Source organism: Urocitellus parryii, chromosome 10 (genome assembly GCF_045843805.1).
Source record: "Urocitellus parryii isolate mUroPar1 chromosome 10, mUroPar1.hap1, whole genome shotgun sequence".
NCBI classification, from domain to species: Eukaryota; Metazoa; Chordata; class Mammalia; order Rodentia; family Sciuridae; genus Urocitellus; species Urocitellus parryii.
The window spans coordinates 39425684-39442636 of NC_135540.1; the positions used below are offsets into that span (position 1 = coordinate 39425684).

The 16953-nt window shown below is 30.7% G+C and overlaps 1 protein-coding gene and 1 pseudogene across 1 annotated transcript in view; one reads left to right on the forward strand and one right to left on the reverse strand.

Annotated features, from left to right (window-relative positions):
- Ccser1 (coiled-coil serine rich protein 1) overlaps positions 1-16953 on the forward strand; it is a 1027931-nt gene that overhangs the window by 933925 nt on the left and 77053 nt on the right. The window lies entirely within an intron of this gene.
- Positions 10441-10549, reverse strand: LOC144257347 (small nucleolar RNA U13; annotated as a pseudogene).

The window sequence follows — 16953 nt, forward strand, 5'->3', positions numbered from 1 at the left end:
GCATTATTTTCATTTCTTCAAGTACTTTGTACATTCATCTTCCAATAAAAAAGATAAAACAAAAAAAAAATAGCAATGATTGAAAGCATTTGGGAATAAGCACAAGGAATATTGCACAAAATATATAAACACGAATAAGAATTTCTTTTAAAATATGAATATAGGTACATATACATATATAGACTATGTAAATATATCATATTTTAAAAATTATAAGTTTTCAAGTTTTGATATGCAGGGAAGTAGACTTTATGACAAAAGTGGAATTCAAAACAACTCTTGAAGTTTTAAAATATGAACTTGTTCTTTTATACCATTTTTATATATATCCCAACTCAACATAATTCTTGAGAATTAACACTTTCTACTGGATTGTCCAGGAATTTCTCATAATATTGACAATGTATGTTGAAAGCTTGATTCCTATGAAAAAATGTTTTATAATTTTTTATCATTTGATATTTTGTAATATCAGTTATATCAAAATTTATTTATTATAAATAACATATAAGATATGGCACAGATAAATTGGAAAGAAGATTTTACTTCTGAGCAAACAATGGCATGTCTTTTATTGATAAAAGCATAAATTTAATGTGACTTACAATAATGTCTTTGTGGTAGATCAAGACAATTTTTAAAAATATTATTATAACCTGTAAAAGTTTTGGCATTCAAGGATTTAATTATTCCAGGTATTAATAATAAAATCAAATTAGTCATTTTAATTGCTCAGGCAGAAAAATACACAAAAGAAAAATACTTTTAAAGTTGTAATCATTAGATATTTTCAATTTTCCTCTTTAACTTTTCCCACAGAAAGTGATCATAATATATAATATTAGTCAATGTAAAAATGTTTTTCACTTTGTAGCAACTGTTGAAATACATCTAAACTAAACATAATGTGATTATGAAACAATAATGCACAGATGGTATATACATGTGCTTTAAAAGGTCATTCATATTTCCAGTGCTTACAGCCATTAATGCACAAGCTCTATTGATCTATAAAGAGAAATGATACATTCTCTTACAAAACCATTATAGAATATAATTATGCATTGGTTATAGTAATAGAAAATGTGGGATTTGTCTACGCTGTGGCCAAGTGAGTTGACATTAGAGTTTCAATTACATTATAGATTGAGGTTTCTGCTTTTGGCATTTTTTGGTGTTTTATGTTTAAGATAGCTCAGATCTTGGCAAACAAGAGTCAGAGGCAGCAGGTAGAGTGTGTGCAGTCTACTTGCAAGGCATCCTGTGAACCCAAGGGAAACTAATTTGCACAAATCTCACTGCTCTTTTGTTGTAGAAAGATTCTGTGAATGGAAAGAAATAGGTTCAAAGTGTCATGGTGTAAAGAAAAAAGAGAAAACTAAATTATTTGTGTGCTTTCAAATAAATAAAAATATTGTAATGAAAAGTTATAGTGGCACAGGTATTAGTGAAGAAATGGTTCTTCACTATCAAAAAATTAAATGAATCAGAGTATTGACCTAATTTGATTTAGATTATTATTGCCAATAGTTTGCACAGGCAAAAAAAAAAAAAAAAAAAGCAGAGCTACACAGTTGCTCACTTGTTCAACAGTTGTAAGAGTGTGTAAACTAAATTTTGTCATTATTTTGATTTCCTCTAAATGATATTCATTTATACACTTAAATTTTGGAATATTTATGATGTAAATTCTGTATACATGTTATAGATTATTTAACAAGAATGACTATGTTTAACATAAAATAATCTATAAGATTGTTTTAAATATTCACAGTTTAAAATAAAGTGCTATCTTGCATAGGAAAGGTTTTTTTTTTAAAGTGGAAATATCACATATTTTTCTACATTTTCTAAAATATCACAAATTTTATATATTATCTAAAATGTTACCCTTTGATGCCATTATAAAATTAATTTTACATGAAATGCTTTAACACAAGGTATAAAATTATTGAAAATTTGCATGAAACTGATTTCAAATGATTGTGATTTTTTAAAAATAATTTAATAGAATGTATTTGAAAATTGAAATGCTTTTACATGCTTGCTTACATGCTTGCATAATATTGAGAATGTACTTAAAAAAGAAAAAAGTATGGAATGCTTGGTCAATATATTGGAACCTAAAATTATTTGTATTTTTAGATCTATTCTCTTCATCATATGATACTTCAAATGATTGTTAAAATATAAGCATTATTGTTAAAAAATAAACATTTAAAATCAGCCCTAATTTTTCATGGATTCTAAAATATGAATTTTCCACAGTCAATCCAATTGATTGATTCAAATGATGTTAGAAGTCAATTCAAGAAGTATTTAGAGAGTATTGGAACTACTGTGTGGCAGACACTTATCTAATAGCTAGTGATACAGCAGTGAAACAAACAAAATTCCTATAGTCATGGGACTTACATTAGAGTGGAAGGTTCAGGGAAAGATGGATGGTAAAACTAAACCACTGAACATGAAATTTGTTAGGAAATGTTAAGTTTAAGCATCAAAATGTTTAAATGAAAAGAATTGTCTAAAGTGGTAAGAAGTGTTATTTTGCAATCAGAAAAGTTTCCTTTCAAGTGGAAATATTTACATGGATTCCTGGAAGAAGCAACTGAGCCAGCCATAGGACACATTACTGAAGCAGAAACATGAAGTTCCTTTGGGAAGAAAAGGAATGAGGGATTGTGACCAGAATCAAGTGACCAAGACAGAGAAGTTTAGAAGAGGTAGTAGCGGGAAAAAATGAAATCAGAAATATGACGGGGAGAAGGAACAAACACTGCCAAGACTTGTAGACCCCCCAAGACTTTTCAGTTTTATTCTGGGCAATATGAAAGAAATTAGAGTTTGGTTTTTTTTTTTTTTTATGTTTTCCATACTGTTTCCTTTCTCTCTGAGGGCCTCCTACTTTCAATAGTCCATTACTCTTTTATTGATGAGCTATTTATACAGTCTCTGGAAAAGGTAGATGTCCAAAGCCAGTGTCTGGAAGATCTCCTCTTTTCCCTTATTATAAAATTTACATTCACAAAAGACTTCCTGGATAATGTTCTTCCTTGATCAAAACTGAGAAACTCCAGTGTAATAATGGCTATCATTTAATGTTTTCTCTGTTAACTAATCATTTTTCACATTAACCCTATTGGACAAATTTTATCATTCACCTACTTACAGGTGAAATATAGAATTTGGGGAAATTGTTATTCCTCTCATTAATTACATGAAATGGAATTTTTAGCCAAACATTTAAGATTTTATATATGGAGTTTAACTGTAATCTGTGCTGATCAATCTTCATGTGCCACTTGCATCACTTTTAAACTTGAGGTGAGAGGCAATTTACCTTAACTGACTCAGTGAACTTATTTATAAAATGTGAACCACTATAACAGCTTCCTCAAAATTAAATGAGAAATTACACAACAAGTATTTGACATAAAGCTTTTTATATGATGACCACTTAGCAGATGTCAACTATGATTATTATCTTAATATTATAATCTACCTTGAATAATACACCTCAACACAAAGGATAATTTCATGGAAATGAATATATTTTTTATTACATCATAGTACTTCATGCTCAGGGTACTGTTTGATCACCACATGGAAAAAACTAAGCCATATGCTAGACACATGCGCACATTTAAAAAACAAAAATTACTCACCTTATCTGTTTTCTAAATGCATATATTTTTGTAGTTAGAATTTTGAAACATTCTGAGTTAAATTATAAGAGTTTGTTTTAAATCTGGCCAGATGGAGCTGAAGAGTAATTTTCCTTGTCATTAAACTAAAGACTTACATATATAACTGGTTATCATACAAGATGGACCAACAAATTGAAGTTATTCCAATGATGATGATGATAAATGATAAAAACAGAATTATTTACAGTTCTTCATGTTATCCCAGCATTTTACTCAGCTCAAATGATTATGAGCATGTGCCTTATCCTGCATGGCCATTGCTTCAGGTCTCTGGACTGGGAGGTGAGGGGATGGAGAAAAGACAAACAGATACCCAAATAGAGAAAAAACTGGGGCCTGATGGGTCACTAAATCTTGATAGGGAAATAATGTCAACAAGCAAGTTTGATACATATATTATATAGGTTTAAACATCAAAATGATTTATTGTGAGACAGTTTCTTCAAGATAAACAGAACCCAAACTGAGGGTATAAACAGTCCAATTAGAACTATCAGCTTGTGCCCATAATTCTCTACCCCTGGCAGCTGGCATTTGAACCAAGGTTAAGGACTGGTAATCCACAGCTGGCAAGGAATTTCCCTTTGAACAGGGCAGCACCACAGCAGGTGGGCAGACTCAAATTGATGCATTTGCACCCCAGAGTTCCCAGGAGGGGCATCACCTCTGCCTCCAGACAGTTCAAGGATCATAATTCATTTGCTACTCCCAACAATCATGAATATGTAAGAAAAGAGTAGAATAAGTCATTTGCTAATATTTTTTATTTGCAATGTAGTTATATGTTTAATAATGACAGTTTCTATTTGAAAAAAATAAAATGTTATTTCTGAACCTTGTAAATAATATTCTTTGGCAAGGTTTTTAATATACTCTTGATGTGTATCATTATTTAATTAGCATAATTCCAGTCCTCCCTGTGGGCCTGTTCTTGGCTAATTCACAGGAAGTGGATGGCTTTATTCTAGGAATTCATTACAATGGCTGGGATTTAACAAAAACATATCAACTCTACCCCAAACTCCACTGTCTGTAGGAATGTAAACACAGTGTAATTGGCAACATGGAATAATGGAAAATTTAACTTGCTGCTGCCCCCAAATCTATGAGAGGCTCAGCAAAAAGCTAGTCCATCCATTTTCTGGATCAATTGTTTTCAAGCTAATTATTAGCTGCCTATTCTTTCCTTTAAATAAAATCTTAAAGTCAAATTTACAATAACATACAGCTGTTATTGTCCTTATATAAACTAGAACAATTCTGTATTACCAGTTAGTCTCAAGACAACCTTAGATCTGGGGAACAACCTCTGTACTATCTGATATTTTGCATTGTATCCCTGTATAAGCCTGGCTATCAGGGATTTTTACTTTTCAACTATAAATTACCAGTCCATGTAGATCTATGCTTTGAGATGATGGGATTGCCTGTACTAAAGACCACTATATAAGAAGTAGTGCATTATTAAACTTGCAATAAAGATGTTCTTGAAGTTGTTTATTGATTTATGTTATGAGAATTCTCACGGGCAATTTCTCTCAGGTCTTAGGCTTTTCATGAACAGTTTTTCTGATTGAAGAAAGAGAAGACGATCTTCATAGAAGTAGTGATCTTTGAACCCAGCCATTTTATGTCAGGTTATTTTATAGGATCATTCCAGAGGAGAGGAATTTATAGATTTGAGAGAGTACATGGTGTTTTAGTCAGCCTTTTTACTGCAGTGACACAAAGACCCAATAAGAACAATTAGATGAGGAAAAGTTTATTTTAAGGCTCATGCTCTCAGAGGTCTCAGTCCATAGATAGCTAACTTCATTCCTCAGGGCCTGAGATGGTACAGAAGATCATCATGGTAGGGAATGTGATGATGGAAAGCAAGCCCAGGACATGGCCACCTAGAAGCAGAGAGACCTCTATTCACCAAGAACAAAATACATACTCCAAAGGCATGCTCACAATGAGAACCTCTTCTAGTTGTACCCCACCTGCCTACATTTTTCACACAAGTTAATCCCTAACAGAGGATTAAATGCACTCAATTAGGTTAAGGCTCTTATAACCCGATCATTTAACCTCTAAACTTCCTTGCATTGTATCACACATGAACATTTGGTAGATACCTCATATCTAAGTTATAACACATGGTGAACTTAGGAAACAAGAAGCTATTGTATGTTCTGGTATCACTGAATGTGCAAAATAGCACATTGAGAAATAGTGCTGGAAATCCAAGTTCTCATTCTACATAGTGAAGGCTTTACTTTGTATTTACCATTACAATCTTGTGATAAGCAAATTCATAATCACCCAAATGTCTTGAAAATTAAAAAAATATTTCCCTTAAAATATATATAAATTTATGGTAAATATATGTTTAGAAACAGAAATAAAAGATAATTAAATATATAAATCTAATTAATGTGAGCCTCTGAGTAATTTTATTTAGCCCAGTATTCTAGTGTATATATTGTTATATCCTTCATGTCAGAGTTTAAAAATATTTTAAATGTATATGTATTCAAATATATTGTTTTCCTATACCACCTTCTGAGAATATAGTTTGTCTCCTCTAGTATCTAATAAAGAATACAGTAGTAAATAATTAGACCTAAAATTGAAAGTCAATATATTTTGTGTTATTAAATAATGAATGGGTAGTTTGGTATAAGTTATTTTTTATTAATATACTGATTCCTACGTGTTCAAGTGCCAAAATGTTTAAAGTCAAATAAAATCTACAAGTATCCTCTTAAATGAACTACTTCTTACAAAGTGATCATCACTATTTTTCCATTACAATTAAGAAGGCAGTAATTACAGAATATATTATTTCATTTTTCTTGGTGATTAAGAATTACCATTATGAAAACATATTGTTATAGTAAAATTACAGTCTTTCTGAATTATGTCGCTATTCTGTCGGGCTGCCACTTCTATTTTTAATACATTCTTCTGTGACTCATCTGTAGTACTAGCTATTATTTCTAATCACCTGCAAACTGGGTGCCCAAACCAGTGGATTGAGGAAAACCCTAGGACACTGTCCTGCGGGGTACAGATATCCTGATAAGAAGGATCTTAGTTTACTTTGAAATTTTATAGTGGGGTTTTATTCCTATTATTTGTATCTTCATCAATGAACTAATGATCTCATTGATTTGTTTTCTAGAGATCACAGAGATATATTTTGTAAGGAGGACTGAGTTAAAAAAGGGATTCCCAGAAAAGTAGAAAGCTAACAAAGTGGGCTAGATATCACTATGCAGCTGGGTGGGACTTTCCTTCTACTGTAGACATTTTCCAATGTCTGACGGGTCCTGCAGTCTGTGTCCTTCAAAATTTATAGGTTGAAACTCAATCTCCAGTGTGATATATCGTGTTAAGAGACTGGGTCTTTAGGAGGTGATTAAGTGATGGGGGTAGGGCCCTTGTGAATGGGATTAGTGACCCTGTGAGCGAGGTTGAAGAGAGCACCCTATGCCCTTTTGCTTCTACCTCAGCTCTGTGGATGCTACTGGGAGGCACTGCTGTGCAAGGAGAGAGTAGCCCTTCCCACACACCAAATCTGCTGGCATTTTGATCTTTGACTTAGAGAATTGTAAAAAATAAATTTCTCTTCTTTATAAATTATTCTTTCTCACATATTTTGTTGTCTGTGGAACAAGTCCATCAAGACAACATGCGCAGTTGAAATGCTAGATATATAAGCAACTCAGGAGAATAGTAAAGCAATATTTCGCTCTAAATTTACAATGAGGTAATATCTCTTCACACCGTTTTGACTCCTAAGATTAAATGTGGTTTCTAATGTGTATCATGAGATATTCATTTAATATGTCCATGAATCTTTAACTCAGGTAATTGAGAAATTTTTGCCCAAATTTGTTAAAATATTATCTGTTCTATATTTTGCATATAAAAAATGTATTATTACAAAAAGATTATTTAGAATATAACCTTTAGATGTATCCACGGTAACTCACTGGGTAAATATTCAATGGAATGGAATTATCAGTAAACTGATTTCTTGAAGCTAAAATTTTCACATAATATGGTGGACATTGATTTTCCTTCATAATAATGCTTAATGATTTAATTTTTTCAAGCTTAAAAAATAGAATTTTAAGAAAGCATTTCTCAGTCTAATCTGTATCGATATAGAGTGGGATATATTTTTATTTTGTCAAAAAATGACACCTTTTCCAAGAAAGAGGACATTAGTTTAAAACATCTTATTTTTAGGGTGATACATGGCTTAATATTACACCTCAAGGCAGCATTCAATTAGGATGTCTTTTGGGCTTTGTTTCTGGTTCTAATACTCTTTTTTTGTGTCCCATACTTTATTTGTTCTGCATTGTACTCTTTGGGCTTGGATCTTATTTTATCAGGCCATATTGTCAATCTAAAGGATAAAAACCCTGGGACTAAGGTTGTATCTCAATGGTCGATTCCCATGTTCTAGCATGCCTAAGGCCCTGGTTTCCATTCTCAGCACCACCAGCACTAATGATAAACAAAGAAAAAAATATAAAAAAGTAAAAAGTCCTATTATTAATTGTACCACCGAGGTTTTGCTTTTCTTCATTAGGCTTTGTAAATATAATTTGATGTTTATATTGTTTCTGTGTTTTCATTGTCAGACAAGTTTTCTTTCTGTCATCTGGTTTCTTTTGTGGCCTACTTTAGGTTGTGTTATGTATCTCTTTAAATATATATATATATATATATATATATATATATATATATATATATATATATATATATTTTACTATTTTCTTTTAGTTGTTGATGGATCTTTAATTTATTTATATGTGGTGCTGAGAATCAAACCCAGTGCCTCACACATGCTAAGCAATCACTCTACCACTGAGCTACAACCACAGCCCAATTTGCCATACTGTTATACAGCAAACAATTATTTTCTCTTAATGGCAGTGAGAGAGTAATTTCTTGATTCGGTGTTATGTAACATGAACTTAAATACAATTTCAGATCTCCACAAAATATCTAATGGAGAGAGGTTTTGTTGATGTTGTTGCTTTTTTTTTTTCTTTTTTACTTTTGCCCATATCCTTGTTCCCTCCCATAAATATAGAAAAGAAAAGGGGTGGAACGTGGGGAGAACGAAAGCAGGAAAAAAAAAGAAAAATGGAAAATTGCAATTTATCCTAAATCTAAATTTTAGAAGGTCTGAAAACCACAACTAGTGGCTAACAGTTAGTGGGTTGCTTTAAGTATTGGCTGCTGAATGCTATATTTATGTGACAGAGCCTTATTGAACAGCCATCCTATCCAACTTCCTGTCTTTTTTTTCTGGTAGACATTTGCTGTTTCACAGCTATCAGTCAATAGGCTTTTGTTTCATCATTCATACTAGATAGATTATCTTGAAAAGAAACATTGCTGCCATTGATATGAACTATTGCTGTGAAAGCTGTGTATACATATAACATATATAGATATATAGATGTTTAAGAGTTATTTATAATTATATAATGTATAAATATTTATACATATATAAAATATATATATGATATATACAGTATACACAATATAATATTATACATACTTATATATTCATATATAATATATAAAAACCAGTTATGGAAACTATATGAAGAATGAGAAATGATATTTTTAATACTTCTTTTATTTCAATATAGGCATCTCAAAGTTGAACATAAAACATGTTCTCAGTTATTTTCTTAAATATTTTCTTTGAAGAAAATTTGATTAGTCAATTTCTTAGGGAATAATTTTCTACATTTATAAAAAGTATATTTTAATTTTTTATGAAAGATTTAACTTTGTTAATAACATTTTCTTGTTAAAATATTGTGAAAGTTCTTGACTTAGCATTAAAAAATGTGTAAGAATTATAAAAACTTTCAGATCCATGTTGTTTTAGAGATTTATTGGTTAAAAAATTAACTATTTAGTACTCAAAGCTACACTTTAAGTGCAGTTGCCTGTGTGCTTCTCTCTCTCTTTCTCTCCTGCCCTCCCTGAATCTTGTTTTCTGTGTTATCTACTTATCAAAGCCATCAGCCTTCCATCTATTTAATGAAAATGGTGTAAATGATAAAGTTAGTTATGTTATACTTAGTTGGTACATTAATAACTTGAAAGAATTATCTATAAACTTCTTTTGGTATTTATGCTTATAAGAAAAAAATTAACATTGACTTTCATACAAAAACTGTTAACATACAGAAAATGATGAGTCCACATAATGAAAATTTTTAGTGTTCACCTTTATGTGCAAATACAATAATTAAACTCTTTTTAGGGTAGTTTGCCAGGGCTAGTCTGTAATTTTTACCCAGGAGATGAAGCCTGAACACATTTTGAAGCAACTGTGTTCAGGGAAGTGAAAATATAATATCCTGGAATTATGTATAGAGGAGAAAGAGATCGTGAACTATCAGATCTGTCATTATTTAGAGTTAGACTTTATCCTTTAGTTGTTATAGAATTGTAAAAAAAAATGAAAAAAGATAAAAAATTGAAAATTGAACACGACCATGTATGATAGGTATTGGAAGGTAATAAGAAAGATAATTTTTTGTTCTTTTTAGACAATTTCTAGGGTGACTAATGGGCCACAGGAGGGGAGATCAGAGTAAGGTGGAATAATATCATTTATTAAAAAGAAATAAGAACTCAGGAGAAAATGAAGGAGTTTAAATTTACCTAAGAAAAATATCTTCCATAGCATTTTTTTTAACAACAGATGGGTAATGTGCAGATGTGGTAACAAGGTTCAGAACAAGGCACATCTCCCAGAACAGCCACTTGAACACTCAGTAATCATCACACTTATGAACCAAAAGGATCTTTATTTTTTATGTTATAATATAGATTGTTGTCATGACGAAATAAATGATTAAAATTTAATTCATTTTAATATAGGTCATAGAATCCATGCAATCAGTTATACCTTGGTTAGCATAATAGATTGAATCATATCATAACTTCATCCTAATCATAACTTCATGATATATAAAGAAATTTGATATCAGTAAAATATCTAAAAGAATGGTCTGAATATTTCTTTTCTGGTCTTTTTCCCCCCCATTTTTCTGAACCTTTCATTCAGTTATAATTCAGTTATCAGTTTCATTTATCAATGGACAAATATGCAGTGCTAACATATATTCCAAGCTAAATGTACTTGAGAAATTCACTTGAAGTATGCACTTTAGGGTAAAACAGGAAGTTGTATAAACTTATGTATGTCTTTCTCCATTCTGACCATCCTTAGTGCTATTCTCCATTCAGTACTCAGAATCAAGCTCAATCTCTCTGCAGATGGTCTTACTGACAGCCTATTATATTAATTAAAAATACACTCCCTGAAGTTAAATTGCTTGGGCTTAAATCCCAGATTTCCATTTAGTATTTGTTCTCCATCACGTTTCTTAACCTTTTTTGAGGCCATAGATGCTAACTCTATTTGTTAATAATGTCTTAGTGTATCTTTAATATTACTTGTTTGCATTTTAAATACTATCAGAAATATATTTTAAAATTTATTTTTATGAAAGAGAAAAAAATCTAGCACTGACAAAGACTGAGCATAAACAAATTTTAATAAATTTGAAATTTTTAATAAAAAAATTTCTGTGCTATCAGCATAGGTTGTTTTCTCTCTACAGTTTACCTTATCAAATTAAACAGCTAAAATTGACATTTCTAAATGTGAAATAATAGCCAACTGTGGTTCAATAGTGATCTTTAAAGAATGTTATAATGAATGATATTTTTATTAAAACAGTAGCATGTCCAGTTATCTATGCTAATTTTAGATTTTGAAAGCCAACATGAAGTACATATGCATTAAATTTGAGATTAAAATAGGATACTTTTTCCTCAGTTTGCCCTTGTTTTAAATAAACTATTTCCCTCCCACTGCAACAAAAGATGTGTAGAATTTATTCATACTTTACTCTTCAAAAAGTTCTTAATGAAAGGGGCCAGTAAGAGTAAATGAACTGTCATTTAATATTTTATGACATATTAGTTGTGGAAAAGCTATGTGAATTCTCCTTTAACCTCTAGATGAATTTTTCCCTCACCTCCCCCTTCCCTTAATATGTGGAAGAGCTAATTTAAGTGTGGAGCATTACAGCGTGTTGTATGGATTGCTGCTATTAAGTGCACATCTCTAAGCAACACAGAGCCATTATGCAAAACCATTGTGAACAGATGATACATTAAGAAGCACATCTCTGCTGTGTATCTAGTCCTTGATACTGAGAAATACTGCAGTTGAGATGGAATATGCAAATAGAAAATCCACACACGGTTAGAGTGGGAAAGCCAAAATGCCACACTTTGTTGGTTTCAAAATGAGAAATCTGTTCTACTACACAATGAAGTTAAAATAAAAAAAAAGAAATCAGTTAAAGAAAATTCATATATTTCTTCTCCTTTTCGCTTTTTTGTAAAATAATTCCTTGATTTTTGTCACTAGAGATAAAAAGGAGGAATTATTTACACTGCGTATTATTCCTCTGGAATGATTTTATACTTTTATTTCCTAACATTTTTCCTCTTGTATTTACTCTAATGAGAGAAAATGGTGATAAAATATTACTCAAGAAGTCATCCATGATCATTGTTCCATTTATGCTTTTCCACTCTCTGAGTTACCGTGAGAAAGAATGTTTTTCCATACTTTTCTTTCTCCATCTTAAGTAAGTACAATGAAAATAATAAACAAATAAATTTATAGACTATTTTCCTAACAGAATAAAATGATTAATAATTGGTGAAAAATTTTTATTTAGGTAAATAAATTTGTAATTGTTTCTCTTTTGTGTTCATCTCAGGTACACAGAGTTCATCTCATGATATTCTGCATTTTGTCTCACGCTATTCTCCTAACTCACCTTTTTCTTATTCTTCCACCCTAATCCCCACTTCTCTGTTTATGCAGTTGTCTAATGAGTTTTATGTATGTACTTTGAAAAGTACTTATCATATAAAGTATGTCCCATTAAATAAGTCCTCTGTGCTTAATTCATATAGCTATAATTCAATTTTATACATATGAAATTGTTTATATGATGGTGATTGTACATGTATCCATGTACAAATCCAGTATAATTTACTTATTCATTTTATTAACATTGTCTCCAACTTCCAACTTCTCTTGATTATCCTAATTCTGGCACTTCTGTGAACAGTGCCAAATAAAGCATCCATGTCTATGTATCCTTGCAAACTTGTGCAGGAATTTTCCTAAACTTAAATCTGTGAGTGAAATAACTGGGTTAAAGGATATATTACATTTCACTTCATTTATAGACAGATTTAATTTAATGATCTAAATTTTCATTTAAGGATTAATGTTTGTATACATAAATTTAGAGTATTCATATATTTACATTGTATTCTGAGCATGGTATAGATACTATTTATTATTAAGGCTCCAGATATATGGATCTCTTTTATTTTAAGAGAAAATTTAGGTTCATAGAAAAATTGAGGGAAGTTATAGAGATTTTTTTTATATACTCCCTTCCCCACATGAGCACAACTACCTCACATTAACATCCTGTGCCACAAATAATATATTAATATTTGTTGTGTGTGTGTTATAGTCCTTGAACTTGTACTGATATAATCAATACCCAAAATAGATAGTTTGCATGGAAAAGGCAAAACTCTGAACATAGTAAAAAGATCAGAGGTTGCCAGCTGTTAGGGATAAAGGAATAAGCAGAGAAAAGAGGATTTTTTTTGGGGGGGGAGGAGGGTATTGAGGATTGAACTCGGGGGCTCTCAACCACTAAGCCATATCCCCAGCCCTACTTTGTATTTTTAAGAGACAAGCTCTCACTGAGTTTCTTAGCACCTCACCTTTGCTGAGGCTGGGTTTGAACTTGTGATCCTCTTGTTATAGCCTTGCAAGCTTCTAGGATTCAGGCATGCACCACCATACCTGGCTGAGCAAAGTGGATTTTGAGGGCATTGTAACTATTCTATATGATATTCCCCTGGTGGACCAATAGATTGATTCAAATTATAGTAGAAACTTTAAAATAATAATGGCTGGACAGAGCTTTCAAAATCAATATTGGAATGGCAAGAAACATACACAAACATGCTAACTGTCATTTGGCATTAGGAAAGTACAAATTGAGAGCACAAATGGATACTGCAGGAATGGCTATCATCAAATGACAGATAATACCGAGTGTTGTCCAAAATGTGGAGAAACTGCATCACTTACACATTGCTGGTGAGAGGCAAAGTACTTCCAAAGTACTGGAAAACATTTTGGCATTTATTAGAGACATTTATTAAAAAGTTAAATATAAACCTATTATACAACTCATTATTTCCAGTCCTATCCATCTCCCCTAGAGAAATAAAAGCATATGTTTGAAAAAATATTTTTACATGAATTTTCATGGCAACATTTTTCATGTTTGTAAAAAACTGGAAATAATCCATATGTTGTTGAACTGATGAATGAATAAATAAAATGCATGGTTTTCAGCAATAAAATGAGTACTGTTCAGAAGTAAAATGGAGCATGCTACTGATACATGCAACGACATGGATATACCTTGAAGACATTATGTTAAATGAAAGGAGCCAGATGCAGAAGGTTGTTATTATATGATTGCATCTCTACAGAATGTGTTTAAAAGACAGATTTATAGACACAAATAAAATCAGTGGTCACCTGGGACTAGGAGTGTTTCTGGGATTGTCAGAAAACAGGCATAAAGGGATATTTTGGGGTGATGAAAATTTCTTAAATATTGTTTTGATGGTGCAACAAATATCTAAATTAATTAAAATCATTGAGTTGTACACTTACAGTGGGTGGATTTTGTGACATTTAATTTGTTCCTGAATTCAAGCTGTTAAAAACAGATGCTGTTTTAAGGACAAGTTAGAAATTCTAGTGTTTGGAAATTTTCTTAATGCTTAATAAAAATAAATAAATTTATAGCAAACATGTTCTAAGCATATAATAATAATACTAGTTAACAAATATTATTAAATACTTCCCACATGTCAGATTGCTAACTCATTTATTAACATTGTAATCCTAAGAAATAGCTACTATTAATAATCTCCCTTTAGTGGTAGTGAAGTCCAAACCAAAAAGTTTAATCTACTTCGGACTCACATGGCCATTATTGGGTTAAATTGAGGCATTAATCCAGGTTGTCTGGTTTAAAGAATCTGTTTTCAAACCTCCACTACCCTGGTTTGCAGTAGAGTGAATTGGGTGAGAGAATGAGGTGGTGGTCTACATAATTTTATCCGCAAAATTTTTTAAAATGTTGTAATACTACTGATTATCATACTAAAATACGTAAACTACACATAAAATTAGAATATATGAATAATATCTAAGGTTGCAGCTAAAACGATATCACTTAAATAAGTAAAGATTTTGATGAACAAAATATGCTATAAGAAAAACTGAAAAACTATAGTGAATACTTTATATAGCTTTGAAAAAATGTGTCCTAAAAATAATTTGCTCTTAAAAGCAAACCATGAAAATCAATTACTGATTGTTGGTACAAGATCTGATGGCTATTTCATATTTGATGAAAATCCAAACTTTACTAGAAATAAAAGTGGTTTTTTTTTTGAGCATGGATTTTTTATAAGATAAATTGTAAATCTCCAAATCAAGAAAATTTTTAAATGTGACAGAGACCTTGATAGTACTTTTATAGTAACTAAGGTATTTACATAATCATTGAGACTTAATTTAAGTAAATAGTACAAAGGAAAATGAATATTATCCTTGATATTTAATCAAAAATTTAGCATTACCTAAGTGCCTTTTTGAAATGTCTGAAATGATATAAAGCAATGAATAGTTGGTAACCTCTTTTGTGTTTCAATGCATTGTGACAATAAAACATGCCTTCAAGGTTTATTTTGGTGGAATCATCAGAATTAGCATAATAAAAATACAGGAAAATAATTTAAAAAGTCACTTTCAGGAGAGTACTGAATTCAATATTTATAAGATTGAAAATGAAGAAGAATAAGTATTATGCATTAAGAACCAAAAATATTCCCTATCTAAAAGATAAACCACAAGTAGTTTAAGAGTAGTGAGAAATAATAGAATATTATTGACTATTTTCACAGGTTTCCTGGATCCTTGTCTTTGGCAATATATAATCAGAGTTTAATGAGAAGTAATATTTAGTGAATGAGCATAATGGATTTATATCACATAGGATTCTTTTATTATGGTCCACTCTGAATGTAAAAATCCTTTTTATATGGTTGTTGAACTGCATTAAATTAAAATTACCCTGAAATGTTAGATTATAAATGCATAGGATTACAGGTGAAGAGCTACATGTTATAGAAAGGCATTTTTCAAGAAATACTAAAATAGGCTAAATGTAAGTCTGTAGAAGAGATCACAACTAACATTGAGACTAGGATAATGTATAATAATTAGAAAAAGGGGTATACTTTTGAGAGTCACAAATATGAAACTGAACATTTTTAACTACATTTTAAATGTAGACACACCAAGTATTTTTTAAACTAATCTTTTCTTCTTCTATCAATTGTTTTAAAAAATAAACCTAAAATTTCCTACATCAACAGATTACAATTAAACCATAGTAATAGCTCAGCTTTATCCCAAAATTAGTCTTTGTCTACCTACTAACAAAATTTCATGTCTTGGTTGCAATGCTGGCCTTTAACTCATAAAAAACACAAAGCATTTATAGATTAACAATATCATAGAGTTTTCATGTATAATATACCATCATGTAACTGCATATGGTTTGTTAAAATGATACATGATAGTAATTTCCTGTATACTCATTATTTAAATTAAGAAATAATTGCAAAAGTTATTACCATTTTTTTTGATTCACTAATTTTTATGTTAAAATCAGTTTTCTTGTTTATTACTTGTTTGAATCATTGTTTGGCCAATAGACCAACATAGATATGAATTACAGAAAACCTGACTAAATATGAATGTATTTTAAAACTGTTTAACGGTCAATATTACCATAGTGACAAGTAGTGTTCACCCAAGTGGTGAACCAAATGAATTATTAGCATGCCCATCTGACTTTCACCATTCATTTGTTCACTTGATGTCTTCTTAACCTCTCAAATTATTTTACTTTTGCTGATAAAATTTAAATTCTGTCATTCTGATTTTATTAGAAATTAAAATAGGATTAATGACCTTTTTGTAACATTCCTTTTCATTTCC